Source organism: Gordionus sp. m RMFG-2023, chromosome 1, assembly GCF_954871325.1.
Source record: "Gordionus sp. m RMFG-2023 chromosome 1, tfGorSpeb1-WG-v2, whole genome shotgun sequence".
Lineage (NCBI taxonomy): Eukaryota > Metazoa > Nematomorpha > Gordioida > Chordodea > Parachordodidae > Gordionus > Gordionus sp. m RMFG-2023.
Window position 1 is genome coordinate 3075751 of NC_088775.1, and position 22581 is coordinate 3098331.

Below are 22581 nucleotides of genomic sequence, written 5' to 3' on the forward strand. Positions count from 1 at the left end.
AAGAGTGAGAAAACCGTTTATTTTAGCTAGCTAGCACACCTGGTTCTCGAGATATAGGGGCTCAAAGGTACAAATAAGAGCCACTTTGGAACTTGTAAAATTTGTAAAATGCTTATATCTCAAAAACTATTTATAGTAAAAAAAATTATAATGTATCATTTGTAAAAATTCTCTAATGAGCTAACAAAGAATAATAAATATTGGCGCCATTATAGGCTTTTATCATCCGGTTTACCTAAATTGCTTTACCTGTTTTTTTAAGCAAAATAGTGAGTTTGTTTTCGATTTTTTTTTATTGCTTTTTATTTGCTAAATATATATACAATATCAAAACCTTGGCGACGACTCCAAAAATTGATGAAAAAATAGATGGCGCTTTATGAAATTACGGATTATGGTTAAAATTTTGATGCTAACTCATTAATAACCAGATATTTTCACTTTTATACTAAAAATTTTGATTTTTTATTAAATATACTAATTAACTGAGGAGCAGAGTGGGCATATGCCCATTAGACCTTAATTAACAAATTTCCAATAATAAATATCTTTCATATAATTTTTTTAATTTTTAAGGTGCCTACAATTTTATCGAATTTTTTATCATTTGATGAAGTTAATGGTATAATTTTAGTCGTTAAAACATTTTTTTACTTTCGAATATCTCTTTTCAAATAAGCGTTTTATTTTAATGAGAGATACCCCATTTGATTGTAGGTATATATTAATGTTATCAATAGTCTCTTGATTTATAAGAAGGGGAGAATCAACATCTACATTGTTATTTGAATTATAAGGAATGTTTGCTAATTTTTGTTGCCATGATGAGCATATTAACATATCTAAATTGAATGGTAAATTTTTTTGCGTCATCCCGGATAGAATCTTTCTTAGATTCTCGCGATAATAAGCATGTCTCTGTAGATTAAATGGGTGTAACATTTTAATATTTGGTAAGTCAACCTGTGATGTAGAATAAAATTTTAATTGATCTACACCTAGAATACATGTTTTTGCACTCTCCAAATCCAGATTGTTATTGGTAGACAGACGATAAAATTAATCTGAACGGACAGGTTAAAAATCGTTTTAAACAATTTTTTTTGTAAAATATAATCGAATATATGCTTAATAAAATATTCGTTTACTGCAGCTGTTATATATTATCAAGCTAATAAGTCATTCGCTCGCTATAATAGCAAAGTAGAGATCTAAAAAATGTAAAACATTTTTAGGATAGTGGGAGGGGGGGGGCAGAACTGGAAAATTTTATCACAATTCTTATAAACGTATCAATATTTTTATTTTCCTTAAAAATATAATTTTTCAACCATTAGCGCCATCTACTTTTTTCTACAATTTTTGGTAAAAATGTATATTATGGAAAAGTTGATAGCGTCGCCAAGGTTTTGACATCTTATATATATTTGTAATAGGTGTCTAAATAAAAAACAAAAAAAAATTCGAAAACAAACTCACTATTTTGTTTAAAAATACAGGTAAAGCAATTTAGGTAAACTGGATGTTAAAGCATATAATGGCGCCAATACTTAATATTTTTTGTTAGCCTATTAGAGAATTTTTTTACCTACAAAATGATATATTATAATATTTTTTACTATAAATAGTTTTTGAAATAGAAGCATTTTAAACATTTTACAGATTCCAAAGTGGCTCTTTTTTGTACCTTTGAGCCCCTATATCTCGAGAACCAGATGTGCTAGCGAGCTAAAATAAACGGCTTTCTCATTCTTTTATTTATCTAAATAGTTTCAAAAAATTTTAACAATTTTAAAAGGGACCGGCCGAAAAAGTACCTTTTTTGATCTATTTGACATGGAATGAATGGCCCATACGATGTTTATAATATTTCTTTTATTCAATTTATTATTTAATTCAAGATGTGATAGGTCTATAAATGCCATTCTGAGATATAATTTAACATATTAGTAATTCATATATATGTTTTAAAGTAATGATTGCAATGCTATGCCGGAGATATTTTGTTTCAAGAGCTCATCTCTTTATATTGATATATTTATTAGAGCAAATAAATTAAGACATAAAATCGAATAATGGGAGGTATAAAATCAATATAAGTAAGTGTTAAAGTAAAGAATATAATATAATATGATTGCACATTCTAATAAATTTGATTAATTTTTTTAAATTTTTTATAATTCCTTGGAATTATAGCATATAATTCGTGTAGACCTTTTATATTTATTTACATAAAATTTAGCTATGAATTAAAAATTATAAATCATGTTGCCTCAAAATCACGAAAAAATGTAAAAAAAAATATAGAAAGTTTCAAAGAATTTAATTTGTCCATTTTAGCTAAAATCTCGAAAATGTCAATAAGTTGCTGATATCAGTTTCTGAACAAAGATTGATAATAAATAAATATTAATACCTTAAAATCCTTCATTAAAATTTGCAATTTAATTATATATATATATTTAATATTTACCAAATATCTGAAATCGCCATTATTAGCTATAAAAATCAAAAAATTTAAAAAAAATCCGGGCCGGGTTTGAAATTTTATTTAAAAAAAATCAGGGCCGATCTATGCAAATAATACCTCTGCAAGTTTCTGATTTTTATTTTATTTGCAATCTGTAAAAAAAATAAAAGGCTGTATTTTTTTTTATCTCGTAATATTTTTTCATAATTTTTAAAAAGTACAATAACCTTATTTTTATACACTAGTTAACAAATTTCTGGGAAAATTACTCATTTTTATTAAAAAATAAAACATCTATTACAAAATAAAATATAAAATAATTTAGATATTATAAATTAAATTCTGGGAAACATAGGCGTAGCCAAGGATTTTCCTAAGGGGGGGGGGGGGGTAAATTAAAAAATTTTGGGGGCTTCGCCCCCAGACCTTATTTTGGGCGGGCCTTCAGCATGCTTTTGCCCGGCATTCGGCCAAGTTACCTTACTCTATATAGTCATAAAATACTTTTACAAGATAGGAGGTTAATTTTATTAAAAAAAATAAGCCTGTAACAAATGTGGAATATATTTTTAATAGTTTATATAAAATATAATAAATTACTTGTATATACATTAAAATAAAAGCATGGCAATAATTTATTCCAAACAAGTATAAGAAATTTAATTATAAAAAGTAAGTAGATATATAGTTTATATTCCTTTATTATATAGATGGTTACAAAATACTGGGTAAACTTTTGCAGACATATTTGACAGATAGAGAATATATTACAGTTAATATTAACAAATTTTACTAATCAATGCTCTTGATCATAAATATAGCAACAATTTTAATTCAAGTATTTAACGCCATCTATTTATTTTGATTAAAAATGATATTAAAATTAATCTTCATATTATTTATTTCACAATGTCTTTAAATGATATTTTCTGATGTCCTTATCAATATTTTATAATTTTCTGTAAAATATATAATTCGCTATATTGGTAAAAATTACTTGATTGTCATATGATATAAAATTAGATATACTGTAAATCTACGACATACAATATTCCACTGTTTGTATTGTGCTTTAATTTTTTTTATTTGATTTATGAATTAATTTTATCGTTTTGTAATTATATTTTAATTTTATTAAGATAAATAAATTAAAATTACACACTTTATAAAAAATTATATTTGATATATTATATTACTTAGTAATTCTATGGATCTATTATTAATTTATCATTAATTTCACTTTTGTTTTAAGACTTATCTTTGGCTTATATTCCATTTTTTAAAAAACATTTTAGTTCACTTTTTTTATATACAAATGCTTTTTTCCAAAAATGTATAAATTATGATGACTAGTTTTATAAAAAAATATCAACTTTCCATTCTTTCTTTCAAATTATTGTTTAAGATATATGCATACTAGAGGGTCAGCAAGTGGGGGCGAGGACTATGGGGGATATTTTTTGTTAGCTTAAAATGATATTCACAAAAAGTGATAAATTTCTGAAGGGAGGGGGAATTTGCCTTTATCCCTCTCTCCCCCCTGGCTACGCCTATCGTCTTTATATTATAGTATAATTATCATTTATTTAAAAAATTAGTTTTGTTTATATGAAGAAGCCTTTCCCATTTTATGGGTTAATACAGTTTACCATATGGTCGATAGTGATATTTTTATATTAACTTTTAAAATTGGATTATACAAATTTTTTTAAATAGACAGGTCATATTAATTGGCAAATTGTTACTTTTTAAACGCGAAAAATATCTCAAATATAGTCAAAATAATGCCTTTCTTTCAATAAATATTAGACATCCTGAGATTTTAAAATTTATATGATATAGTCTATTCTTTGTTACCTCATATATAGAATAAGGTTGCAGTCCAATTATAAGTTGTGATAATTCTTTAAGAAAATTTATTTTACAAATAATATATAGCATGATTTAAAAAATTATCATATAATTATTATCATATTTAGGTAAAGAGCTTATCAAAGATTTGTGCTATGTTAAAGAGGATGGCAAGAGTAATATAAAGGAATTCTTTGCTTCTAAAAAGCTTGATGAACTGTAATATATTTATAGAATAATAGAAAAAAAAGAGTTTTTAAATATACTTAGATTGTTTTTCAAAATTATCTATATGTTTTTTTAAAACCATGTAGTTAAAAAATATCACCATAAATCCAGCGTATAACTTTAAACTTAATTAGCCTCCATTTACCTAATTGTTTGTTAGATTAGTTTTTTTTTATTGCGATTTGCAAAATTATTTGATTCTAAAATTTGAATCTCGAATATAAATAGGAGAAATATATTATCGGTCGATAATTTATATCTAAATTATAAAACTGCTAAATTTGTTTCTGGATTACAATTTTTGAGCCTTAAATTGTGAAAGTTATTTATTTCTTATCTCGATTAACTATTTGTTTTTATAAAGAAAATAACTCCATTTAATATAAAATAAATTTTTTTTTTATATAAAGTGAACCGGTTTACTTGTATAAAGAAGGAGACAGTGTTGTATTGAAATTTGATCGAGAAGATGTTTTCAAGAATGAAAATTTCTTTTACGACTATAAATTCCTAATTCATTGGCTATCTATAAAAACTAAAGACCTTAGCGTTAAAAGCGATGTAAACATAATAGATTTTTAATCGATATGGTGTTTTCTGTGAATCAGAAAAAGGTTTTATTATATAAAATCTTCACGGAAAACCCTGAAAGAACCTTTACACGAACATAGTAAAATCTAGTAAGAGTTAACCTCTAACAAAATATACCCTCAAATTTAGTTTAACACTTATTTACATTAACTATAATACGATTAGCCGAAACACATGTTTATATTAAATTCTATCACGAATTTATTATGTATTAAAATATTTAATTAATAAAACATTTAAAAAATATATTCAAGTAAATTATACCAAATCATAATGAGATAAAATATTACCGAAAAATTTAACGTTAGATCTCGGGCTTCGAACAGAACTGAACCGATATGAATATCTTCACGAAAACTGAAATGGAGCAAAACCTTTATTAAATTTTAACCTAAAAACGAAACAAATCTAATATCCTTAACGGTTCGAAGCCCTGGTTATATCAGAGAGAAGATAGAATGAAATATTTTATATAATATATATTGATATAAATACAAATTGAAAAGCGCTATTCAGAATATTTAATTAATTATTACACTTATTTAATTTTAGATAAGCATAAAAAATACTTTATCATCATCTTCTGACTTGACTCTATGTATTATTGATTTTAGTAATGATAACATAGTCAGTGACGATTGCGACTTTTCAAACAACATAACATTTGTAATATTAATTATTTTATTTTTTTACTAATACTAAAACAAACATATTATAATATTGTTGCAAATGATAAATTCTAAGATATTTTTCAATTTCTTATACCCCTCTTTAATCTTTTTTATCTTTAAGGCAATAGAAATTTAAGACTTAATATTTATTATGGGAAACAAATTTTGGACAAATGTATATATATTTGAATTAATAATCCATCATCTGATAATCTTAAAATTTTGGCTTATTTAAAAAGTAGATATTATCAGACATAGCTCTATAGTTTTTATGAAAATGAGTTGGAAACAGATATATATTTATTAGATAAGGGAGCTTAGTTTGTTAGTACTATTTTTAAACAAATAATTATATATTTTTTCAATACAATACATTATTAATTAATATTTATTTGTTGCAACACTTTTTAGAGTGAAATAGTACAGGATGGTAACGATGTAGTTTTAAAAAATGTTGGCAAGGATGGAATTATGGTCAACGTCGCAAGATATCCCAACTCATTTTTATATTATATAAGTAATAATTTAGAAGTGACTGGAGACACTCATGTAATAAATTATGTTCTCAAGACATGTAAAGGTATATTATATTATAATTTATATATAAGTTTATCATTATATGTATATTAATATTAATTCTAATTTTATATATGTCAGCGTCAATGTGTTTTTTTCTGCATTGTTATTTTTACAACCTTTAAGACATTATTTGTGATCCTTTTTTTTTTAAATTAAAAAAATCCTGATTTTATCGGAAATATATGCCGTCATATTTGGAATGCGTACCCTATAAATTTTAGACCATTTTCCTATGAAACTTTAAATTTAATATAATTTATATTATATTATCCATATTTTTTTAAATATAAATTACAATTATTAGCAAAATTGTTTACAATTCATAAGATAGGTATTCCAAACATGATGGCTATCTTTCCGGTTCAAACAGATTTTTCAATTTAAAAAAATACATGCTCAAAAAATGACTTGAAGTTGAAAAAAACACATTGACGCTAACATATATAAAAAAAAAAAACTATACCACCTATTAAAATTATATAAAATCTGAATGTTTTCCTGCATTTATTAATAAAATAATATCCACCATTCTATTGATGATTGAAACATTTTCATAAGAATAAAAAAATATACTGTCTCTCTTTCTCATTATTAATAAATAAGGATACTTTGCTATAAACTGCGTTATATTTACTTTTTAGTCACACTTTATTATTACAATCTTTTTTTTTAAAATTTATCTTTATAATATATTAAATTTTCTTTCATCTGATATCCTGTCGAAAATTTTTGAACATATTTTTTTTATAACTCCCATTACTTCCCTATCCTCATGATCTGGATCCAAGGACATAGAGCGCTGATAAATTTAATTAATATTCTGACAAAATTTAAAAAAATTTCCATACAACCTTTCTTTGAAATAAAAACTCACTTTTTCAAAATTATTCCAAAGTCCAAAACTCATCAAAAATGCCTAAATTTCAAAGTCATATAAATACTGGGCTAAACAATTATTAAAAATTTTAATATCTTTCTAATCGATATTTTAAATAATGTCCTTTAATTATTATAAAAATTAGATTGTTTATTTCTTAAATGAATAAGCATCTCCCATTTTATGGGTTAATACTGTTTCACATGTGGTCGACAAATTGTCAAACTAGACAGGTCAGATTAATGGGTAATAAATAAATACTTTATAAACATTATAGCTAAAAATATCTCAAATATAGTGTCAAATATGTCTTTATTAACAATATCATAGATTTTTTATGTAAAGAATAATTTTTGGCATACCTTTATTGTCTTTAAATAAATATCAGTCATCCTGAGATTTTAAAATTTATATAATGTATTCAATTCCTTGTTAGCTTATATATCCAACGATAAATTGTAATTATTTAAGGAAATTTATTTTGCAAATAATATATAGCATGATTTATAAAAAATATCATATTATTATTATCATATTTAGGTAAAGAGCTTCTCAAAGATTTGTGCGAAGTTAAAAAGGATGGAACGAGTAATATAAAGGACTTCTTTGCTTCTAGAAAGCTTACCAAACTGTAATATATTTATAGAATAATAGAAATTTTTTTTTCAAAAATATACTTAGAATTGTTTTTCAAAATTTATGTGTATATTTTTTAGACCATGTAGTTAAAAAAAAATCATCATTAACTTCTAGATAAATATTGATCTATTTATATAATCCAGCCTATAACTTTAGACTTAATTAGCCTCCATTTACCTAATTGTTCTTTATTTCATTTGATTAGTTTTTTATTTACTATTGCGATTAGCAAAATTATTCGATTCTAAAAAATCTCGAATATGAATAGGAAGAATATATTATCGGTCGAATAATTTTTTTACCTAATTATTCTATCGAATTATTGTAATTATTTTTAATTATTTAAATTTCTCGAAATAATTTGTAAATATTCGAAATTATTATTATTTTATTTTTTTGATATTTATGATAAATATATTTGTGTAAATAGTATTTTATATTACAAAATGTAAGATATTAATTATTTAATATGTCCTTGGTTAGTAATTTTTTATTTTTTACTCTATCATTATTCCATCATCCACAAATCACTTTTTTTAAAATTTTAACATTGCATTTATTTAATTTTTTGAAAATATATTAAAGAATTTGATATTAAAAGTTTATGGTATTTTAAAGATGAAAGTATGATTAAAGAATAGATACATAAAATATATAAAAATATTTTATTATAAGGAATTATGATATAATATTAAATTAACGCAATTATATTCAATTGACAAAAATTAAGTTAAAACTGCTTACACAAATATTTGTTTTGGGTTGACAAAATTTGAGCCATAAAATGTGTAAAGTTATTTATTTCTTATCGATTAACCTTTAATTATTTAAAAGAAAATACTCATTTAATATAAAATATTTTTTTTTTATAAAGTAAAAACCAGATTTACTTGAGAAGAGAATGGGACAAGATTGTTTGGAATGCTAATTTTAAGGACATTTTCAAGAATGGAATATTCTTACACGAATATTATTTATTAATTCTTTGGCTACCTATAAAACCTGAATACCTTAGCGTTGAAAGCGATGTAAACATAATTGATTTATAATCTTTAGGGTGTTTTCTGTTAATCAGAGAAAGGTTTTTTTAAAATCTTCACGGAAAGCCCTGAAAGAACCTTTACATGAAAGTAGTAAAATCTAATTAGAGTTAACCTCTAACAAAATAGAACCTCATATTTAGTTTAACACTGATAGTAACTATAATAAGATTACTCGAAACACATGTTTATATTAAATTCTAACACGAATTTATTACGTATTAAAATATTTAATTAATAAAAGATTCAAAAAAAATATATTCAAGTCAATTATACGCAAATCATAATGAAGTTAAATTTTCCCGAAAAATTTAAAGTTAGATCCAGGGCTTTAAACAGAACCGAATCGCGAAACTTAAACCGTTATAAAGGAAATATAGAAAGAGCGAACCGAATTGTTTGAACCGGTTTTAAAAGGTTCAAAACAGTTTTTTTAAAATAATGAAATTTAAATTATTGGTCTACGTTTGAAATTTTAATTTTCTTTGGTGGCCATTTTAATTCGTGATTTCTTAAATTATAATATTTAACGATTAAATTGCCACTCTCTTCATATCAATCAATACCAATACAAATTTATTATTTAAACTTTATGCACTCAATTGTAATTGAGATTAGGCAAATTACTGCTTAATCAGATAAGAAATAATCTTCATGGTTAAATTAAATAAGGAATTATAACTATAAATTATAATGATTTTTCTCTAAGACTTAATATATATATAATATGTGTGTAGTGTTGTTAATTTGCTTGGTCGTAAAATTTACGACCTTTTTATGTGCTCAGGTTGACCCAAAGTCCAGACCCGGGATTCAGACCAGGGGTCCAGACTCGGGTGACGATTTATTAAACATATTGATTAAATTAAAAATAACACCCATTTTTAAGATAAAAATATTTTGTTTTTAAAAATTAATTAAAATAACACGTTATTTACTTTAAAAAACTAGAAGTTTTAAAAAAATGGAAAATAAAAACTCGAGATAATTTAACTTATAAAAAGTGTAAATTAATTTTATATATTTTGGACAGGAGAAAAAGATACTTTTTTATAATCCCCCCCCCTCTTTATAAATAAAAACGAATATCTAAAAGTATTCGAAATATTCCAATCAAGCTCAATCTTAAAAAATTCAACATAAAATTGTTATATTTAGATATATTTAATAAAATTTCCAAGGCCCGAACCGACCTGGCAAAAATTTTTTTTTAAAATTTGGCCCAACTCATCCTGAACCTAATTTTATAGGCCCGGCCCGAAGCTTGGAATTTTGCAGATCTCAATTGTACAGTTATAATTATAAATTGGATGAAAATTATCTTATTTTAATTTTAATGAATAAAGTAAAAATTTGTTTTCAATTATAATGTTAAAAACTTGTATCGTTTCGTAATATCAAAAAAATATTCGTAATATCATCATCATCGCTTCAATAGTATATTTAATCATATTAAAACTGAATATAAAACAAAACAATATTAAACAAAACAATATAATACATAAACATAATATTATATAATTTTCTAGTGAGGTGTTACGTCATGCATGTAAATATTAAAAATAAATTATTCACAATAATACGACCCGCCTCTGAACCCCGGATCTGGACCCTAAGTCTGGACTCCGGGTCTGTGCTCTAGGTTCGTGCTCAGAGCTGGTTTGGTCAATTTTTTAGACCCAAACCCAGGGTATGGGTTTTACAGAACCAACCAATTAACAACACTATATATATGTATATATGTATATATGGTTTATGATTAATTTTTATAACAAATAAAATTTATATAAACCGAAATGAACCGAAAAGAGTACAAATTCCGAACCGAACCGATATGAATGTCTTCATGAAAACCGAAATGGACCAAAACCTTTATAAAATTTTAAACTAAAACCCGAAACTAACGAATTGCTATACTTAACTATTCGAACCCAGGTTAGATTAGGTTGAAAGATATATCTTATATAATATAGATTGATATAAATATAAAGTGGGAAACGTTATTGAGTATATTTTAATGATTCTACGATATTATATTATAATTATTACATTTATTTTTTTAGTTAAGGGTAAATCTTGCTATATCATCTTCTAGAGGATATATATGGAGAATCGATTTTAGTAATCCTGACAGAATCAGTGAAGCATTCGACCTTCCAAATAACATAAAATACGTAATATTAATTATTACTATTTATTTTTTTTTACTAATACTAAAACATATATTAAAATTGTTGAAAATGAATAATTCTAACATATTCAGTTTCATCCAACCATATTTATTCTCGTTGTTTTTATCTTTAAGGCAATGGAAATTTAAGATAACTTAATATTTATTGTGGAAAAACTAATTTTGGACAAATGGTTATATATTTAAACTAATATTATATCATCTGATAATCCTGAAAATTTCGCATATTTAAAAAGTAGATGTTGTCAGACATCGCTCTGTAGTTTTTATGAAAAAGCTTCTCTGATTAAATAGAATCAATTGATTAGAAACAGATATATATATAGGATAAGGGAGCTAGTTTATTGGTATTATTTTATAATAAAAAAATTATGAAAAGAAAATTAACCTATTTTTTGCGGAATAAAATATTATTATTATTAATTAATATTTATTTGTTGCTGCACAATTTTAGGATGAAGTAGTACAGGATGGTAAAGATATGGTTTTAAAAAAATATGACAAGGATGGAAAAATAGTCAACATCACTAGGTATCCAAATTCACTTATATATGCTGTGAGTAATAATTATAAACTGTCTGGAAAAACTCATAAATTCATATATGTTCTCAAGACATGTAAAGGTATATTAAAATATATTAATTATATAACTTTACCATTATATATTAATATTAATTCTAGTTTTATATATCGTTGGCCTAGAATTGTAGTGCTCTACTTTATAAAATGAGAAATCAACATTAAAGTTTAAAATAAAATATAGGAAAAATTTATTGATAATTTTTATTTGTCTATATATTTAAAATTAAGTTATTATCCACTTATAACTCAAAAATTTTAAAAATGTCGAGTGGAGCATTCCACTAGACATACGATATATAAAAAAAACTATACTCTCTATTAAAATTATTTAAAGATACAAAAATATTGTAAACAATTAATTCAAAATATGAAAGTTTTCCTGCATATGTTAATATAATAATTTTCATTCTTTAGATGATTAAAACATTTTTATAGAAACAACAATATTTTCTATTTCTCTTTCTCAATATTAATATAATAAAGATATTTTGCTAAATAAACTGCATTATATTTAATTTTTAGTCACACTATATAATATACAAATGTTTTTTTCATTTATCTTTATAAAATATAGGTTAATTATAACGGCTAAGATTTTTTTTATCTGATACCCGTCGAAAGATTTTTTGAACAGGTTTTTTTTAACTCCTATTACTTCCCTATCCTGATGATCTGGATCCAAGGACATAGAGAGCTGATAAATTTAATAGAGCCCATAAAATCATTAAAAATTTCCATTGATATAAACAAAATTTTTATTAGGAAATATATTATATATTTCTTTCCCTAATTGATATTTTAATTTCAAACAGGGACCATTACGTGGACGGGAGGATATATAAATATGTCTATTGAATTTATTAAACAATTGTAGAAATGGGAAAACACATAAATTAACTATAATATATAGTCCTAATAATGAAAGAAAGCCTTAGAATTTGTGAGAATAAAATATCCAATTGTCGAATGGAATCTTATGGATCTTAATTTGCTTTTAAAGGATCTAAGCAAATAATATTGCCAATTTAAATTTTATTAATAAAAGCCCAAATTAATCAACATTCCTCCATAGACATTTAAGGAAAAATAACTTCTTAAAGATACTGTTAAGGTTGGCAGGGAGTTAGACAAGATTTAACTAAAAAATTTAAAATTTTTATTTATAAAAATATATATATAATATTTTAACTGGAAAGTACAATAAATTTCCACGCTTATATAGTTTACCAAATCTATCAAGTAATTTATATTGAATTATTGAGTTAATTTTATAAAACGATTCCGCGAGGTTAAAGTTAATATATAAAGAATAAAAAAATCAATCTTTTAGTTAATAGATAACGATTAAGCGATCAATTTGGACATCTCAACAGATACAAAATAGGATTGTTTCCTTAAAGTTACCTAACCCACCCAACTCTTTGGAGTTACGATAATTAAAAGTCTGTTTAAAAAATTAAGACATTTTGAGGAATGCTCCATATCTTATAGAGATTAGAGACTTAATCTCTTGAAAATGCGAAGTTTTTTAAATGATCTCTCGCATCTATTCAATTTTTCTACACAAACAGAGGATGTCGAAACGAACAAAGCAAACCTATCGTGGCACTTATTTATATCAGGAAAATCTCTATCGGAACAGAATTATGTAGATGGAACAATTTATATATAAAAAAAACCGAAATTTTTCTTGTTGCTGAGTCATTCATTACCAAAAGATATTGAGGATTTTATTTTAACGACAATTAAGTTGTTGATAGAAGAATTTTATGTTATAAACCGAAGTTCTGAATACCTAGATTTAGATGCTGGAAGCCAAATGATAAATTTTTAGGCCAAATAAATGGAATATGTAAAAAATCCCACCAAATATTGGACAACGGAACAAAATTATTTCATGATTTGTTTCTAAGATTTGCACAAACCATCGAAAATAAAATGTGATTAGAGAATTCAGTCAAAATAAATTTATTTTGGTTAAACATCTCATCATCAATAAACAACGATGAGAGTAAAATTTTGTCAAAACCCCAATTCTGCTAGCACATGAACAATATATTTATTTATTATATCGATCGGATTGTATAAATCATAGATAATTCACTTATTCTTGAATAAGGATTCTTGATCATTTTATTAGAAAGCGAATAGTTATTGTAAGATAGCTTTGGATTAAAATCTTATTTAAATGTTAGCTTATTTAAGTGATTTAGAATATGATACATCCTTGCCATCAACAGTGGCTTTACGGTTTTTTGGAAAGGTAAGGAAAATGAATTTAGTAGTTAATTAATAAAACCCACTGCAAATATTTTGCGGACAGGAAGAAAAATAGTTTTCGGTGGATCGGGCAAGAAATACACATCCTGATTTAGTTAAATCTGATAAAAAAAGAAGAGAGACTGTGCCGTAATTGAAACGTTCAGTGCTGTAAATTCTAATAAAATTTTGAAAGTCGAAAATAAATATTTAAATTAAAAATAACAAAGTTAAATTATTAGTACAAAACATTAATGGCCAAAACATAATTAATTATATATATATATATTATAAAATATTCAGAATTATTACAAATATAGCCTTATTCAAAGTTCACCCGATCAAATCTTTGATACATTCATTTTCTTCACTATATATTGTTATCTGTTTAAATAAACTTAATAAATAATGGTCTGCCTTAAACTTACGTATATAAATTTTAATTTTGTTTTACCGAATCTCTAAATTGATATTATGGAGTTCCGATATTATTAAAAAATAACCATGATGATGAATTTATAAAATGAAATATATGAATAAAATATACATGTATCTTTCTTAGGGAAAGATTGCATTCATAAACTTATAAATTATATAAATGCATCAAAGCAATATTTAGGCTAAAAATAATAGAAGTCGTAAGACTTTTCCCTATATATTCCTATTGTTATATGGAATATAGCTTGCTATAATTTTTTAAATAATTTATATAAAATAATTATGAAAATTATAAAAATCATTTAAAATTAATAATATAAAATACAAAATTACAATTCTACACCGTCTAGTTTTAAAGATTATGTAAAAATTTGAGACAAATAGTGTATGGTTGAAATCTTTAACAATAAAATGATTTATTTTAAAAAAATATATAGAAGCATAAAATAAAAGTTCAAACTAAGCCAACGCCATCTTAATTTTAATATACAAATTACTTCAAAATTTAAAATTAGGAGGTGTTAAATCTTTTAATAAGTTTTCACACCATTTGTACGCTTAATTTTAAATAATGTTTCACATTATTTTTGAATAATTTTATTTAGAAGATTTTAGTCGTATTATAAGATTATATATATAAAACATAGAATTTTTCCCAAAAGTGATATTTTATTTTTGGATGAGGCTCTCAAATCTTTATTTAGTGCTAGAAAAAGCTTAGCTTACTTAAAATCCTTGGTTTGTTTTGCCATAGACCGAGCCTAATATTTTCTTCTTTTATAATATTAATGCCCATTTAGCCACTTCCTCTATTAAATTTTTTGGAATGTTTTGACTCTGTCCGATTTAATTTATCCGGGATTTAAATATTTTTCAAAAATTTATACAATTTGTCAAAATGTAATTTCCCTTATTTTAAACATTCAAAGTTTAATACGAATTTTTGTTTGATCATTTTTTTTTGTTACTCTTCTGTTGCCTTCTAACTTGCTAACCAATTAATCTACAGATTTTTATTTTTATAAGGTCGTTAGGTTACACGTGATTAATCTGTAATTAGCAATTCATACCTTAAGAATGTATTTCTGTAGTAATGTAGGAATATATTGTAATATACTATTGATACATTATATGAATTATCATATTTGTCAATTAGATTTGGTTATAATAATTATATATATATATTATTTAAATAATATTGTGAGGTTAATTATTTAACACGCATAGCATCTATTATAATCGATTTCATATGTTTAACAACGTTGTGAATGTATATATTAAAGATTGAATAAACCTGTGCATGCACAGTTTAGAAATAGATTAGTTTTGGTGTAAATTTGAAAACATTAATATGGGTTTATCTTAATATTTTACCAAAAAAATAAAAATATAATATTCCAAACCCTAATTTCTCTAGATTTAATATACACACAAGATTAGACAATGGAAGATGTCGAAAAAAAAACTAACCAATAGAAATTAAATGGAATTTATTATTTTATCAAAAAAATATTATTTTTTTTTCAATAATATTATTATTTTTATGATTTTATAATGTGGGAAAAATTTTGTTTAATCTTTTACATTAATTAATCATATGCCTATGTGTGGAATTAATTTTTTTTATTATAAATAAATATTTTACAATTTATAATATTTTGAATTATTTTTCATGTATAATAATGTTAAAATCATATAAATATCAACAAAATTATTTTAAAAAGTAATTATACATTATTGTTTAGTTAACTTTATATGTATTTGATAATGGGTGATCTATATCTATATATAATAAATCCTTTGGCAGCATCATTAATTCTTGTATTTAAAATAAGGCATTTACTTATATATATTTTGGGATAATTCAGTAATATTATATATGCGAATTATTAAGTAAAATAAAAATCTGAGTGGATTTTAATGTCAAAAAATTAGGAATATTTTAACAATATTCTAAGTTTTTTATAATTATAAAAAGGCAGCAAATGATTTTGATATGTGAGATACGAGTTAAATTATCATATTCTTGTCTAACAATTCTTCCATTATAATACCTATAAGTAAAATTATTTAAGATTATATTTATATGTTCTTTAAGTCCTAATATCGAAGAAATATTTTTGAATAATGAACTTTATAAATTAATCACGAGGGTTTGACTTGGCAGTCTATGTTTGTTGGGTTTTAAGGTAAAATTATTATACGAGAAATGTGCAATTACGAATATGATAGACCCTTACATTTTAATGAAACAAACCCTGGCGTGTGTGGGGATTCAAATTAGATTTTTAGAGGTACAGGCCTCAGAACGAAAGGAGTTTAAGATTTTTTTGCAAGTGAATTTTAAAATGTCACATTAAATTATTATTTCATACATATAACTCTTAGTACTCGTATGAATATTTTATTGTTAGAATGGGTTTGATATTTATGATACATGGATGATAAAAAGTATTAAAATTAAAATAGTTAATGTTATGGATTCTATTCATATTTGTATTTATTATTTATATATTCATTGTAAATGGAAGATTTTGAGTAGTCAAATCATTAGGCCTGTCTAACTATTGGATCACATTTTCTAAAAGATAATTACAAAACTTATAAAAAACAAGATTTCGATTAGTTAAATCAAGAGGTTTGCTTGTCTAACAATTCTTCCATTATTATTAGTGTTGTTAAAAGCAGAATCTACATGAGCGGGATAGGTAGGAACAGTTTGCATCCTATTTTTTGAGGGGGGGGGGTAGGGGATAAGCTGCTTTAATGGGGGTAGAATAAATTTTTTGGGGCGTTATCTATTAAATTTTGAGATGAAATAGGACAAAATTTATTGCTGTAAAAATTAATGCTTTTATTATAGAATTATTATAATACAATTCATATATTGCAAATAATCATACACATTGTTTTCCAAATAAATCTTTCTGCTAACCTTTTAAATTATTTAAAAGGTTTGGATATTTCATCAAGCTCATATTGCCATAATAATTAATACATTGTAAATAATTGAGGTTTTAATTGAATTTATTATCTAAAAAATAAATTCTTTATATTCACAAAATATCGATAGTTGTTAGTAAAGATAGATTAATTTAAGTTATCCTAGATAAATTCTCTGAAAAGAGAATCAATAAATTAAAAAGGTGAAAACAATAATAGACAAACACCGCCGCCAAAGACGGCAGGATTTTTTTAGGGGGGTAGGCAAAGGTTTTTGAAAGGGGTTTGCGTCCAGTGAAAATCCTGTCATGTAGACGCTGGTTAAAAGACTCGTTTTGAGCCGTTTAACGGCTACTAGCTCAATATTGTAGACAAAAAAATATTGCCCTAGGCCTCGTGATTTCGATAACATATGTCTAGACCTTTGTTCCTTCTATGAGCAAAATATTCAGGCTTGCTTAATATTTTCGTGGAAGAAATATTGAGTTAGCCGTTTTCTGCTCAAAACGAGCCGTTTAACAGCATTAATTACTATACCTCTAAGTAAAATTATTTAAGATTATATTTATTTGTTTTTTTAAGTAGTGATGTCGAAGAAATATTTAAATATATCTCGATGATATGGCTTTGGCAATCTATGATTGCTGGGTTTTAAAGTAAAATTCTTATTATTAGAGAAAAAAGCAATGAATAATATGATGGACCCATATATGTTAATGTAACAACCCCATGGCGAGGGGGACTCAAATCAACTTTTTACAGATATAAGTCTCAGAACATCAAAAGATTTCTTTTGCAAGGGAATTTTAAAATGTCGTATTAAATTATTATTTCATACATATTAGTACTCTTATGAATATTTTCTTGTTAGAATGGTTTGATATTTATGGTGTATTGATGATAAAATAATAGTGTATTAATATCAAAATAGTTAATGTTATGGATTCTATTATTAATAATTTATACAAAAATTGATTCAGACTTGGCAAATCATTAGGTTTGTAAAACTATTGGTGGATCTAATTTTTTAATAGATAATTATTATTTCTACAAAAATTATAAAAAGAAGATTCTAGTTAAATTATGATGCTTGTCAAACTATTGGATATCTCATTCTTTAAAAGATAATATTAAAATGTTTAAATGTTCTTTTTATATATAATTAATAGTATGAAGCAGTAGATAAAATATTATACATTTATAAAGTTTACAAAAAACTAATAAAAATAAATATTATAAAAATAAATATTTGGTATTAAATTTGAATGAGTTTTGTAATCAATATTTCATTTCATTGATAAATTAGAAATCATTCATGAAAACCCATTAGTATAGCCAAAGAAAAATTAATATAAATGAATTACGATTTTTGAAGGATATTTACTAACTTTTAAATATGGTAATAATTATTGTTGTTTAAAAGCCCGATTTGGGTCAATTTTTCAATAATATTGTGTAAGCATAGAGATTTGTCAAAAAAGTTATACATTTAGTTTACATTTTCCGAAAAGAATAGTTATATATGAACAGAACTTCATTAAAACACAACACTTTGAATTTTGAATATGATGTTTTATAATATTCTAAATATATTTATAGAGTTTAATATAATATAACAATATCAAATTTCTAGAATACATATTATGATTCAACTATAAGAGATTTGATAGAATTTAAAATCGTATCGTAACATACACTTGGGAGACATCCCACAATTAAGTGAGCACCCCGCCGGCCTATAAAGTGTGTCTCCAATGCAGTGAATTTGCATATACTGTTTGGCAGTAAATTACCCTCAGGGCCCAATAGCATTCATAATAATCTAACTCCATCACATATTATAAAAGCTTTATGTCCATAATGTAAAATTGATAGCTGCTAATTAGAAAGATTGAATATATATAATCATTATATTGTTAAATTCCTGCATTCAAAGTGGTAATCAGCATGATATTTTTATTGTAAAATTGATAGCTGTTAATTTAAAAGATTGAATTTATAAATTCATTATATTGTTAAAGGATTGAAAAAGAAGATGGTGAACAAATGTTATTTTCAGATGATATAATAAAAATATTAATGGATGATCATCAGCTTGTGATACCCAATAGTAGACCCGCTTATTAAGTTATATGGATATTTCTGTTCTCAATTCAGAAACTCTATAGTTGTGAATGGCCGTTTAAGGACTCATAGTGAGAATGGACAAAGAGTCCCCTTTCCTCTATCCCCTCTATTCCCCTCTCCCAGGCAATCCCTCCCAGTTCCTTCTTGAATCCTGTGGCACAGTTGTCTGTTCCATCTACATCAAATCATGATAATATTGCAACATCAAACATTTTTGAGTCTAATATCCCTGATATTCATTTCACCACTTCCTTTATTGATCAATTCCTTGGACTACCCAAACGTTTGGTTTCCAGCCAAGAGAAAGTTGTTTCTACCGATTATTCTCAATGTATTGATAGGCTATTAAACCTCTCTTCCATGGTCAGCCTTTCTTCGGTCACAAATCTTTCCAAATTTCTGCTGGGAATGGCAATTCATTCATTAGGAATATTAGACTAGCATCTTAATATCAATTATGAACCCCATGATATCATAACTCACACCTGCAACAAAAAACAGGATGATTTAAAATTCAAGGTAAGCTAATCGACAATAAAATACACAATCTGAACATAAATGCTGCTCTTTGACTATTCAGCTCCTCTGACACACTTACTCCAGAAAACGCGCAATTATATCAAAGACTACTAGATAAATATCCCCAAAAATCGGAAGCTATGATGATTTGTAAAACCAAGAACCCTTACAATTTTCACTTCGGAAGAAGTATATAAATCTGTGATATCTTTTAAGAAAGACGTGGCCCCTGGATTTGAAGGCATCGAACCTTTATTCTTCAAGATTTAACTACACCCATCCTCAATTCTAACCTATTTATTGAATAAAATAACACAATTATGCAGGTCATCAATGGTGAATTCCCAGATTTGGCAAGGGCCCTCTTTTTTGGAGCCAAACTTGTCGCCCTGATTATGTTCCAAGATTATAGCAAGTAGGATTTCTGCACAGGTTTCTAACATACTTCTTTCACCTCAATTAGGTGTTGGAACGAGCTCAGGATGTGAAGTGGCTGCACATATAAATAGTATTTATGTTCAGAATGCTACAATCGCTAATATCTTATTAAAATCAACTTTAAAAATGCTTAAGTATTCACGGGAAAGTAATCCTTTCACATATCATAACCCAGTTTGTACAAACTATATCCATTCACCCTATAAGAAACCATCCCATTTGGTATTTAGCCATTATATCTTAACTTCCTCTGAAGGTATTCAGCAAGGTGATCCCCTAGGCTCCATATTATTTTGTCTAAGATTTCATCATTTGATTAAAATACATTTAGTATATAGATGATGGGGACATCTCAGGTTATTCAGTGGAGGTGGAAAATGCTAACATTACTAAGGCTTCCACTGATAGCCTCGGACTTATTATCAACCAAACCAAAACCGAATATTGTGAAATCAATACAATTCCATTTAATGTTTATGGCTTTAAATATGTACCCTTAAAATTTTTATCGCATTATCTCTCCCATTGGTGGAGTCAGTTAATTCTTTTTGTTAGTGATATGGACGATATTTTAGAAAATTTAAAACGCATTGTTTTCTGTTTCTCGGCTCACAAGGCCTTTTTTTAATTATTAATTCCTTCAACATCCCTAAAATCTTAACGCCCTCCTATCGAGCCCATTATTTTTAGAGAGAGTGCTTCTAATAAGATCCAAAACCAGAGTAAGTAATTCTTAGTGATTGCTTAAATATTAAGTCTAGAGACATTGCTTGGCATTAAGCCACACTTAATTCCAAACATGGTGGTCTTGGTATAAGATCTCCACTGTCGATCTCAATATGTGAAATCATTGCTAGCCATCTCCAGGCACAAAGATTAATTGACCAACATCTGTTAATTCACGACGATCATTTCTTGAACAGCTATGACGGAATGGGCACCCGTCACAACCATAACCCTATTTCCGATCACTGTAAAACAGAAGGATTTGGATTTACCATTGTGAAAAACTTCTTTGATTACCTTAATTCGTGTCTTTCACCTGCATAATATTTCCTGAATAAAATATTTGTTCAATTATTAAAAATCGAGCCCTTTAACCCTACTAATAAGGCAATGATAGTCTTCGGATAGAATAAACTGATTTTATTTTATTACTTTGTGTTGATAACAAGCTTGGCTGTTACAAAAGTGCAAACATTTTGAAGGATTTAGGGTTTCTAATGAAACAAATTCAACTGACAATTAATTGCCTGATTAATTGAGATGTATAATTTAAATTATTGTCTTTTATTTTTTTAATCCTAATAGATAATAACACTGAATATTTGGGTAAGGCACAAGATTTTATAAAGGAGAGAAATCTACCTTTTGATTTTAAAAGTTCCAAGTTAGAAGAATATATATTTTCATTAAATTAGAATCAAATTTTTGAAGAAAAGTTAGTTTCGAAATATTTATAAGATAGCTAAAACGGGGATGCAATTATTACACATGATCTAGAGGTTAAAGAATCTAAAGATTTGTCTGATTCTAAGAATTCTAAATTTATTTAATTAAAATATTTTTACAAATTACATAATTTAAATTCTACTTCTTTTAATGATGATAATTCTGAAACTTATGATTCAGACTGGAAAAACTATACATTTATTTTACCTTATCGTCTACTTTTAAATACTTCTGCTTTCCCTAATTTAATAATTTTGTATAAATATTTATTACCCATTCCTTATTATCTCATGTACTGCCTTAAGGATCGTAAAATTAAATTAATTAAAACGTGACTTCGTAGCACCACGAAAGATCCAATTCTTAATAATTACCATTTTATCAACGGCAAATTTTTTTTATTTAAACATTTAAATATTGAAGAAATTATATTTTTCTTTCGCTTTCTCTTCCCCTACTATGTCTACATCATTAATTCAAAAATAATATTTTTAAAGTATATATTATATTTATATTATAATACATTAAAGATTGATGCAATAAAATTTATTTTGGAAATTTAATGGGTGTCAAAAAAATAATTAACATCCATCGCTCAGAAAGTGTAAAAGTGTAAGAGCCACTATTATATATTACATCATAAACTACAAATTTGATGGCGATTCTTAATATATTTAAATATTTTT

General features: G+C 25.3%; 1 long non-coding RNA gene across 1 annotated transcript; it reads left to right on the forward strand.

Moving 5' to 3' along the window:
* Window positions 1-7341: 7341 nt before the first annotated feature.
* On the forward strand, window positions 7342-8857 carry LOC135922986 (uncharacterized). The gene is made up of 3 exons (XR_010571088.1): window positions 7342-7513; window positions 7808-7898; window positions 8781-8857. It is a non-coding gene; the product is annotated as an uncharacterized LOC135922986 (long non-coding RNA).
* Window positions 8858-22581: the final 13724 nt, after the last annotated feature.